This window comes from Colobus angolensis, unplaced genomic scaffold (genome assembly GCF_000951035.1).
Source record: "Colobus angolensis palliatus isolate OR3802 unplaced genomic scaffold, Cang.pa_1.0 Scaffold14, whole genome shotgun sequence".
NCBI lineage: Eukaryota > Metazoa > Chordata > Mammalia > Primates > Cercopithecidae > Colobus > Colobus angolensis.
This window is the reverse complement of record NW_012114488.1, coordinates 13,172,287-13,181,359: the sequence shown is the minus strand read 5'-3', so window position 1 is coordinate 13,181,359 and position 9,073 is coordinate 13,172,287.

The following is a 9,073-nucleotide window of genomic DNA, read 5'->3' as shown; positions in this document are numbered from 1 at the left end:
AGTGAAATAAGCCAAAACATGGTCTGCTGAGTGGGCAGGCGGAGCAGACCCCCTTCCGGCTCCTTCACTCTCCTACACTTGCTGCTGTGGCCACCTTGGGGCAGGGATTTGAGAAGGCCCTTGAGCTGGCGTAATGCAGCCCAACAGTTGCTTGGACATCACAGTTTAAACCCTGGGTCAGCCCACAACTCTCTGTGCTAGAATATCATCATGGAAATCTAGCAGGCGTGGTGAGCTCCTGGGCCTTCCAGAAGATGGGATCCCCTAAGCTCCCCCCGCTAACTGTCAGGCCCATTGTTTCTAGGGCAGGGGCAGGAGGGAGGCAGCTTCTCCTTTTCCACTCGGTCCCACAATGACACCGTGGCTTTCAACACTGGGTCTTGGAGGGTGTGGTGACCCCTGGCCAGCTTGAGAGCAAGTGTTGTTGCTGCTGACTGACAATAGGGCCAGCCTAAGACTGAGGCTCCTTTTCATCAGGCTGTCTGTCCCTTTACTTCCTAGTGTCAGCAGTCCTGGGAACAGGAAATGGTTTGTGTAACAGGAAGCAGCAGAAAACTGATGACTAAATGCTTTTGAGCTCTGTGGAGAAAATTTCAACGTAGAGAGATTGCACAGATTCCAAAATACGCGCACATGAACTGGGGCCCTGTCCAGGCCTCCTTTTCAATTCTTAAAATGATGCTATTTATTGAAAGTTTACTGTGTGCCAGGCATGCAGCGAGGTACTCATGCCATTATGCTGCACCACCTTACCTTACAGGCAAGGAAAGAGAGGTGCAGAGAGTGTACGTTGCTTTTGGTAAGTGACAGGGTCGAGAGTCGAACCTGGGACCTCTCCAGTGACTTTTCTGGATCCTCCTGCTCTGCAGCTGCCTCGGAGGACCAGCAAATTCTTCAGGAAAACTGTTTCAGGACTTTCCGTCCTTGCTCAGGATTTAAGGACTGTTCCTCTGCATTATCTGTGAGAAGCATTTCTATAGACTTGGCACATGGTTATGCTGTGGGGCTAAGGTATTATTATTTCATATTTCAGTGCAGAAGGAAGTGCTTATTAAAAGGCCCCAACCAGTTGTCTGAGCCTAGAGATGAAAGCCTCCTTCCAGCACCGGCCTGGGTGCTGAGTGGCCCTGACGCCAGGCCAGCCTGCCTCTTACAGCCTGAGACTTGTGTCTGCTCCCTCTTCCCAAACACAGAGGCAGGGGCCATCTGACGAAGTGCCAGTGCGCCTTCATGAAATCAGGCATGGGACCAACTGAAATGTTGAAATCTGGTCAGCTGAGGGACAGGAGAAAGTCAAGTCTGGCTGTCGGTCTACAGAGGTCAAGGACCTGGCACAGAGCAGGGCCTGCTGCCTCTGCCACCAACAGCCAGGCACCCAGAGAGGAACTGGAGGAGAAGGCGGCTGGCTGCTGGCAGGTCAGCTGATGGGAGAGTTTACAAGACTGTCTTTGAACTCCTTGCATGCAAGCCCTTCTTCTCCTTCTTGATTCACATTTAAGTTTGCTTTCCTGATCCCCTCACATTCTTTCTGCTCCTTTAATAGCTTCACCTGGACAGAGAAAGGACAGAGGCAGGAGCAGGGCCACGTCCTTCTGTCGATCACAGTTTCAGCTTTCAGTTTCTCACGCCTGCTTAATTCCCAGCTCACACTGTCAATATAGGGCACGCATTTTAGAACTGTTAAACAAAAAGGGCTACTCATTTTACTATGCCACATTTTTTTCCAACTAAAGAGGATGCTCACTACCAATGGATACCGAGAAAAATACAGTGTCATTAATGTCAGTTAATCAAGTTGGTGGCCCTTGAAGATCTATAAAATGTAACTGTAACACATTTTACAGATTGGCTTAAACAGAATAACTAGGAAATAATAAATGCTAGCATCATCAGTATTACTTGTACAGCTCAGCAAAGGAATGTGAATGGCTACACAGGACTGGGGAAGAACAGAACAGAGATATTTCTTTGTGTGAAACACAGAGTTTATCATAAGGAGGAGAATGAATCACTTTTCAGCTCTGGCAGCATCCTGTTTTCTTTTTTAACATATTATTTAGGGAAAATAGAAAGCAAAACTGAAGCCTTTGGTATTTCATTGTCACTGGATAAATGTCATTTATATAAACCTTTCTAAATTTGGATATATACCCAAAGAACCTATACGTATCTTAGAAAAAAATTATCCACTTTCATTACATTTAGTAAAAACTCATAAGCCCAGAGTTTAATGGACATAAAGAAATGAAATAAAATAACTTTCTAAATATGCAAAAAAGCCCACACAAACAGAAGTAACAATCAAAAGGTTGTAACAATTGGCCCAGCACAGGCATAAATGATCCGTGTTTGCCAGCCCTGACGGGGGCCGGGTGCCAGGCATCTTGCCTTTGGTTGCTAGGTTGGGGGGTCCCAGGGGCTCCGGAAGAGGGCCTGGGTAGTATGGCTCAGAGCAGTGACTGCTCACTGAGTGGTGTGGGAATCTTTCAAAATTTAAAAGCTGAAAAGGCTGTACTGGTGTGTACTGCTTGAATCTCAGTGCTTCAAAGAATTGCTTTTAATCTTTTTTTTTTTTTTTTTTGAGACAGGGTCTCGCTCTGTTGCCCAGGCTGGAGTGCAGTGGTGCGATCTCAGGTCACTGCAACCTCCATCTCCTGGGTTCCAGCCATTCTTGTGCCTCAGCTTCCCGAGTAGCTGGGATTACAGGTGTGCACCCCACCGCGCCCGGCTAATTTTTGTATTTTTTGGTAGAGATGGGGTTTCGCGATATTGGCCAGGCTGGTCTCAAATTCCTGACCTCAAGTGACCCACTGGACTTGGCCTCCCAAAGTGCTGGAATTACAGGCGTGAGCCACTGTGCCCTGCCTGCTTTTAATCTTATATCTGAATAAGTAGTGAATGATTCTGATAAAACATCATTGCTATGCAAACTCTTTAATGTTAAAACCAGAGGTGCTCATTTTCTAACCTGTCACAGAGTCAGAGGACTATGGATTCCCTGGCCTCGTTGCCACAAATGCTATGTTTCCTGCTGAGTAAGACATCGCTTACACTCCAAAATACTTCGCAAGAATCACTGAATTACATTGCAAAATACGAACACACAGCATCAAACACTGCCTGTCATGGAAGGCAAAGAAATCTTTTGGATTTTCAGTGCTATGAGTAGCTTACAGGGCTGCTTCCTCTCCTTAGAGTCCAAGTATGTCTCTGTGTTTCTTCCTTTTTTTCTTTTGTTCATTCAAAGAAGTAATTATTTAAAGTAGACTACTACTTGTAAAGCATTTTAAGAGCAGAAAGAGGAATAAGACCTGAATTCTATCTTCAAGGAATTTTTATGCTCTACTTATAGTAAGTTTCTTCATGAAGAGCTCTAGATGAAATTTTTTAGTGCTCCACTTTCTATTAAGTTGTAGTATGTTTAAAAAAATAAGAAAGATGTGATTTTAATTCTTTGGAAATTACAAAAATGTAACATTTTCAGCCAAATATATTGTGTTGCCTAAGGGAAATAAAAATTCTTAGTGTGTATATATATAATCATATATAAATACATATTATATAATATATAAAATATATTATATTATATATAAAATATATATTATATATATACATATTACTTATTTCAACAAGTTGTGCAAAATTGGACACCTAAAGGTTTTTATATTAATTTCTTATTGCTATTACACGACCATCCATCTGCATACAGGGTTATCCTGGGTACAGAAATAAAATTACAAGATCAATTCGCTAATCTTGATGTGGATATTTTAGTTGGAATCACAGAATTTTAGACCTTTGAACGACTTTGGAGATCACTTAGTTCAACTCTGATTCAGGGTTACTTACGCAGTGCTACACAACTTATTAGCATAGAACGAATACGCTTTTTATACCTAGCACAGCAATCCTTTCTCTATACATCATCAGCTAGAATACTGGAAAAAAGAGACTCAAATGCCACAGGTATTTTACTTATTAAATTACAGCTCCTGAGGTACCCAAGTTTCACTTACAGAAAGGTCAACAGTGTGCCTTCCATCACTCAGGACTCCGAAGGTCTGCCTTGAATCCTGTCCTGAATTCAGTAGCTGCCATGAGTCACATTATGTAGTTAACCCTCTCAGCCTCTGCTTCTTCAGCAGTCAAATGAGGATAATTATTAACTCAAGTTGCCGCGTACTCAGTAACTGAAGCGCCGGAAGGTTGATCGGGACTCCAAATGTCAGTCCTTTTTTTGGTCTTTCCTTGGTCTCACTGGGAACTCAGTTAAGGATACATGAATATACAGAAATTACTGGAAAAGTACATTTAGACTCTAAGTTAAATTTTAGTAAAGGATAATGGCATTTGATTAAATGTCTGGGACATGAATAGTTATTTCCCTTGGTAGTAAAATGGTCACCCATATCAACTTTTAAAACTCACTCACAGACTGTGAATCCAAGAGTACCCATTTAGTATGTCAAAAAAAAATCGAAGCACAGATTCATCCTAAAGGGTCCCGATCCTGAAGGGAAAAAAAAAACAAAAAACAATTAACCCAATCCAGGAGAGCACCCCTGAAATTGTCTTGCAATCATAAAACCAAGCATCAATCTGGGAGCAGATCAAAACAAAATGCATTTGTAACTCGCTCTCACCTTCCTGTATCTGACAGTTATTTTTTAGGTGGTTTCTGTTTAAATATGGAATGAAGTTTGGATTATATAGCACAAGGACCTGCATCCTGGCTGAGAATGTTTTTATCTCTAAAGTTTCATTTAGGGTCAAATGAGTAGAAACCTTACACTGTCAGTTAGCGTTCAACCGCTGTGAGGTAGTTTAAGCTAAATGTTAGTACTCATGTCAGTGGTTTAAAAAAGCAGCAAATTAACATTAGAACAGCTGTGAAGAGCAATGCCTTTCATTTTACAAATGTTGTATTCGTACTGGTAGATATAAATAAACTTCACTGAGAGGAATCCATGTTACTAACTGATTTGTTCATTTCCTTATATTAAAAAAAATTCCTTTTGGGACCAGCCTGGGCAACAACACAGGGAGACCACCTTCCTCCCGACCGCCCCCCACCCCGGCCACCATCTCCACCCCACTCCCCACCCCAACACACACAAATCCCAAGGCTCTTCCCCTACAAACACTCTAGCTTGATGTTCGAGACCAACCAAAATCTGGCATCAAATACACTCTGTGGAAACTCCTACCCTAACACCTGGTACTCTTCCACTCCCCAAGTTCTGTCATTGCTCTCTGCCAACACTCTTTACTCCGAGCAAACCCCCCTCCTCGGTGTGGTCCTGCAACGGCTTTCGGGCAGGCAATGTTGGTGCTCACCGGTATTTTTACAGCATTTTTGTCTTTAGCCTTTACTTGGCAGTTATTAGTTAACTTTTTAAATGTACCTGCATATGCTATTAACTCCCAAATCAGCCTGTAAATGCCTTAGGGTTAATGATATGCATTTACATATAACAGGTACTGGAAATATTTAAGATATTCACACTTGAAATGTTTCATTTTCAATCTTTTAAACAGTGCCTGATAAGCCATCTCACAATTTAAAAGTTAAAAAAAGGTTAAAAAAAAAAAAAGTCATCTCACAATTTAAAAGGATGCTCAAATCTATTAAGACAATAAACAATTATTTGCAAAGATACCAAGAATGGCCCAATCCCTTTTAGAAAAATCTAAAGACTAAGATTTTTAAAAAGAACATTGGGACAAAAAGCCATAAAACCCTGAATCTTATATCCAAGGAACATTTTAGTGCTTTCAAGAACTCTATGGTGATAAAAGAAAGGTTTGGAATACTGCAAATTTGTATTTTAAATGTCAAGAATAGCAATAAGCAAATAGAGCCAATCAAATTTAAGAGAACAGAAAATGTGTTTCCACTCTTGGTTAATTACTGATGTTAGAATGTGGAACCATTTTTAGTGTCAACATATTAGATGACAATTTTTCAGAGTGAAAAAAATCTATTATAGGGATCTTCAACTGGAAGCTCATTCTGTATATATATTCAGTACATGTAATTTATTTTGAATGCTGTATTAACATTTTTGTCATAATGTAATTGTTACAAAGTTAGTCTTTCTACATTAATTTTTTTTTTTTTTTGAGACAGGGTCTTGCTCTGTTGCCCAGGCTGGAGTGCAGTAGTGTGATCACAGCTCACTGAAACCTCTGCCTCCCTGATCCTCCCACCTCAACCTCGCAAGTAGCTGGGTCTACAGGTATGTGGCACCAGACTCTGTTAATTTTTGTATTTTCTGTAGAGACAGGGTCTCACTATGTTGTCTAGACTGGTTTCAAAATCCCGGGCTCAAGTGATCCACCTGCCTTGGGCTCCCAAAAGGCTGGGATTACTGTCACAAGCACGGCACCCGACCCTCTGCAGCTACTTACTACTCCTAAGCATCACCCCTCTCATCTCTGAAATATGGTTCTTCCTGCCTACCTCAAATATTGGCTGTACGGATGAAAATAAACAATGAAGATAAGGGTTTTGCAGAGCTTCTGGTCCATAACAAGTACTTAATACTTCATTTGGACACATACTTAATAAGTGCCTACATGTACCATATGCTGACGTAGGTGCTGGAAATTCCTAATAGAAGAAACTCTTTTTCTCATGGAGCTTACAATATTGCTGCCAGTGGCAAACAAGTTGACCCATAGTTATGTCAGGTGGAAACAAATGGTATGAAAAGAACCTGGGGTAAGCAGATGGAAGAAGGGAGGAGGTGTGAACGTGCACAAAAGTGCCATTTTACATAGGGTGTTAAGGGACACCTTCTAAAGATAAATAGGAGCAGGGGTCGCCGATGCATGGGGAAAAGCTTTCCGAGGAGGGCAAACACCAAGGGCAGAGTCCTGGGGAGGGTAAGCATGCTTGGAATGTTTAAGGATCCAGCGGGATTCCATGGGGGTGCAGCCAAGTGGGCTGTGGGAGGACAGGAAGGACATAAGGTCAGCGATGCATCAGGGGCCACACCTGTCGTCTTGCAGGCCTTGGTAAGCTCTTCGGATTTTTTTTCTTTTTTTTTTTTTTTTGAGAGAAGAAACCATTGAGGAACTGTCAGTTAGTGAAGTGATCTACACAGATTTGAAAAGGTAACCTGTTGGGCACGGTGGCTCATGCCTGTAATCCCAGAAATTTGGGAGGCTGAGGTGGGCGGATCACTTGAGGTCGGGAGTTCCAAGACCAGCTTGAACAACATGGAGAAACCCCCGTCTCTACTAAAAATACAAAATTAGCTAGGCGTGGTGACGCATGCCTGTAATCCCAGCTACTAGGGAGGCTGGGGCAGGAGAATCGCTTGAACCCGGGAGGCGGAGGTTGCAGTGAGCCGAGATCGCACCATTGCACTCCACCCTGGGCGACAAGAGCAAAATTCCGTTTCAAAAAAAAAAAAAAAAGTAACACACAGTAGCTATTATCTAATGCTGTAACCATAAAAGATTTAATACATAGGAAATGAAAATTGCCTATCATTGTTCTTTAATCTGGTTTAAGTGGTTGAGCCTTATGACACTGCCGTTTCTGTGGGTCAAAAATGGTGGAATATTGTCATAAAATTCAACCTGATTTAAAGGATAGGGCGAGGAAAAAAAGCAAAAAAAAAACATAAGCTTTAGAATAAAACATAATTGGATTATAATCCCAGACACAGTACTCATTAGCTGTATTCTTGCACAAGGTACTTAATCTTTCTTGGGTTTCCCCTTATTTGTAAAATGGGGGTAACAGTCTAACCTAAGCCCAACTTGTACTGATGATTAAATGAGATATGCATGTAGAACATTCGGCATAGTGCCAAATGAGCTAAGTAAGCAGGCCATTAAGGGGGTTGCATCTTTTATACTAGCAGCATCAAAACCTTGTATAACTATTTATTTTTCTAGGTACTGAAACAGCATTCACTACTCAGAGACCAGAGCTTTTTTGCAAGTTACTATTCCCTACATTTAGAAAGTTCATCTTTAAATAGCCAATTCAGTAAGTAAATATTCTATGGCTCTAAAACAGATTCGGCTGTTGGAGAATTTAAAATATCTGAGAGTTACATTTTTAACGTTGTCTACCACGGCTATTACATTTCCTCTGTCAAAGTAACTTAATTTTACAAACGAACTGTGCTTGTTAAATGAAAAGGCCAAAAGCTACTGGCCACTCAGCGTTCGTTTGAAATTCTTATAGTGCCTTCAGTACAACTCAAACTTAGAGGTGATTCTCAGAATTCGTGCGAAGCAACATTTCACAAAAAAAATCACCTACGTTCACTGTTAAGTCAGAAGACAGAATGATTAACAGTAAATTTCAGCCGCGAATGACTCTCAGGATGGCCAACTGGATATTAAATAACTGCATTATTTTAATGGAATGTTATGATTTGCAACAAAATGCAGATGCAGACGTAGATTTAGGGACTGTGGACTTCTATAGATCAAGGAGGACTTCATTGTTGCAGCTCAGAAAATTCTTCCAAACAAATCTAAATGTTGGAAATCCACCACACTGCAGAGAAAGACCTCTTGCCTCAGGATTCTTTCTTCTTCTGTAAAAATGTTGACTTCTGCTTTTCAGACTACGCGCACAGGCTCTTTATTTCCTACTGCGGCTTCATTCCCTTAGGGAACACTGATGCCATCGCGAAAGAAGCATTTCGAGCACGACTAACGCTCCCCTTATTATCTGCTAAGCCGCTGCGCTCGGGTCTCGCTACGACTTGCTTTCAGAATAACGGGAAAGTGCAACAAGATCGCTTCCCTGGCGGCGCGTCAACCGCTTGGCCCAGACCCCCCACGCCCGCCCACCGCCCCGTGGGTGCGCACGCGTGTCCGCGCACGCTTCCCGCCTGGCGAGCGCCAGGCTTCTCTCCGCCGTGCTGCTTTCCAGCCTCTCAGCAAATCACGAACACGGAAGGGAGCCACGGCGGCGACGGGAGGGGCTTCGCGCGTGGTTCCCTCGGCGACAAAGCGGCAGCCCGGCGCGACGGGCGCCCTATCCCGCAGAGACGGACGCCGCGGCACGCGCCTCAGAAAGCCTCAAACTCCAGTCCTCGGC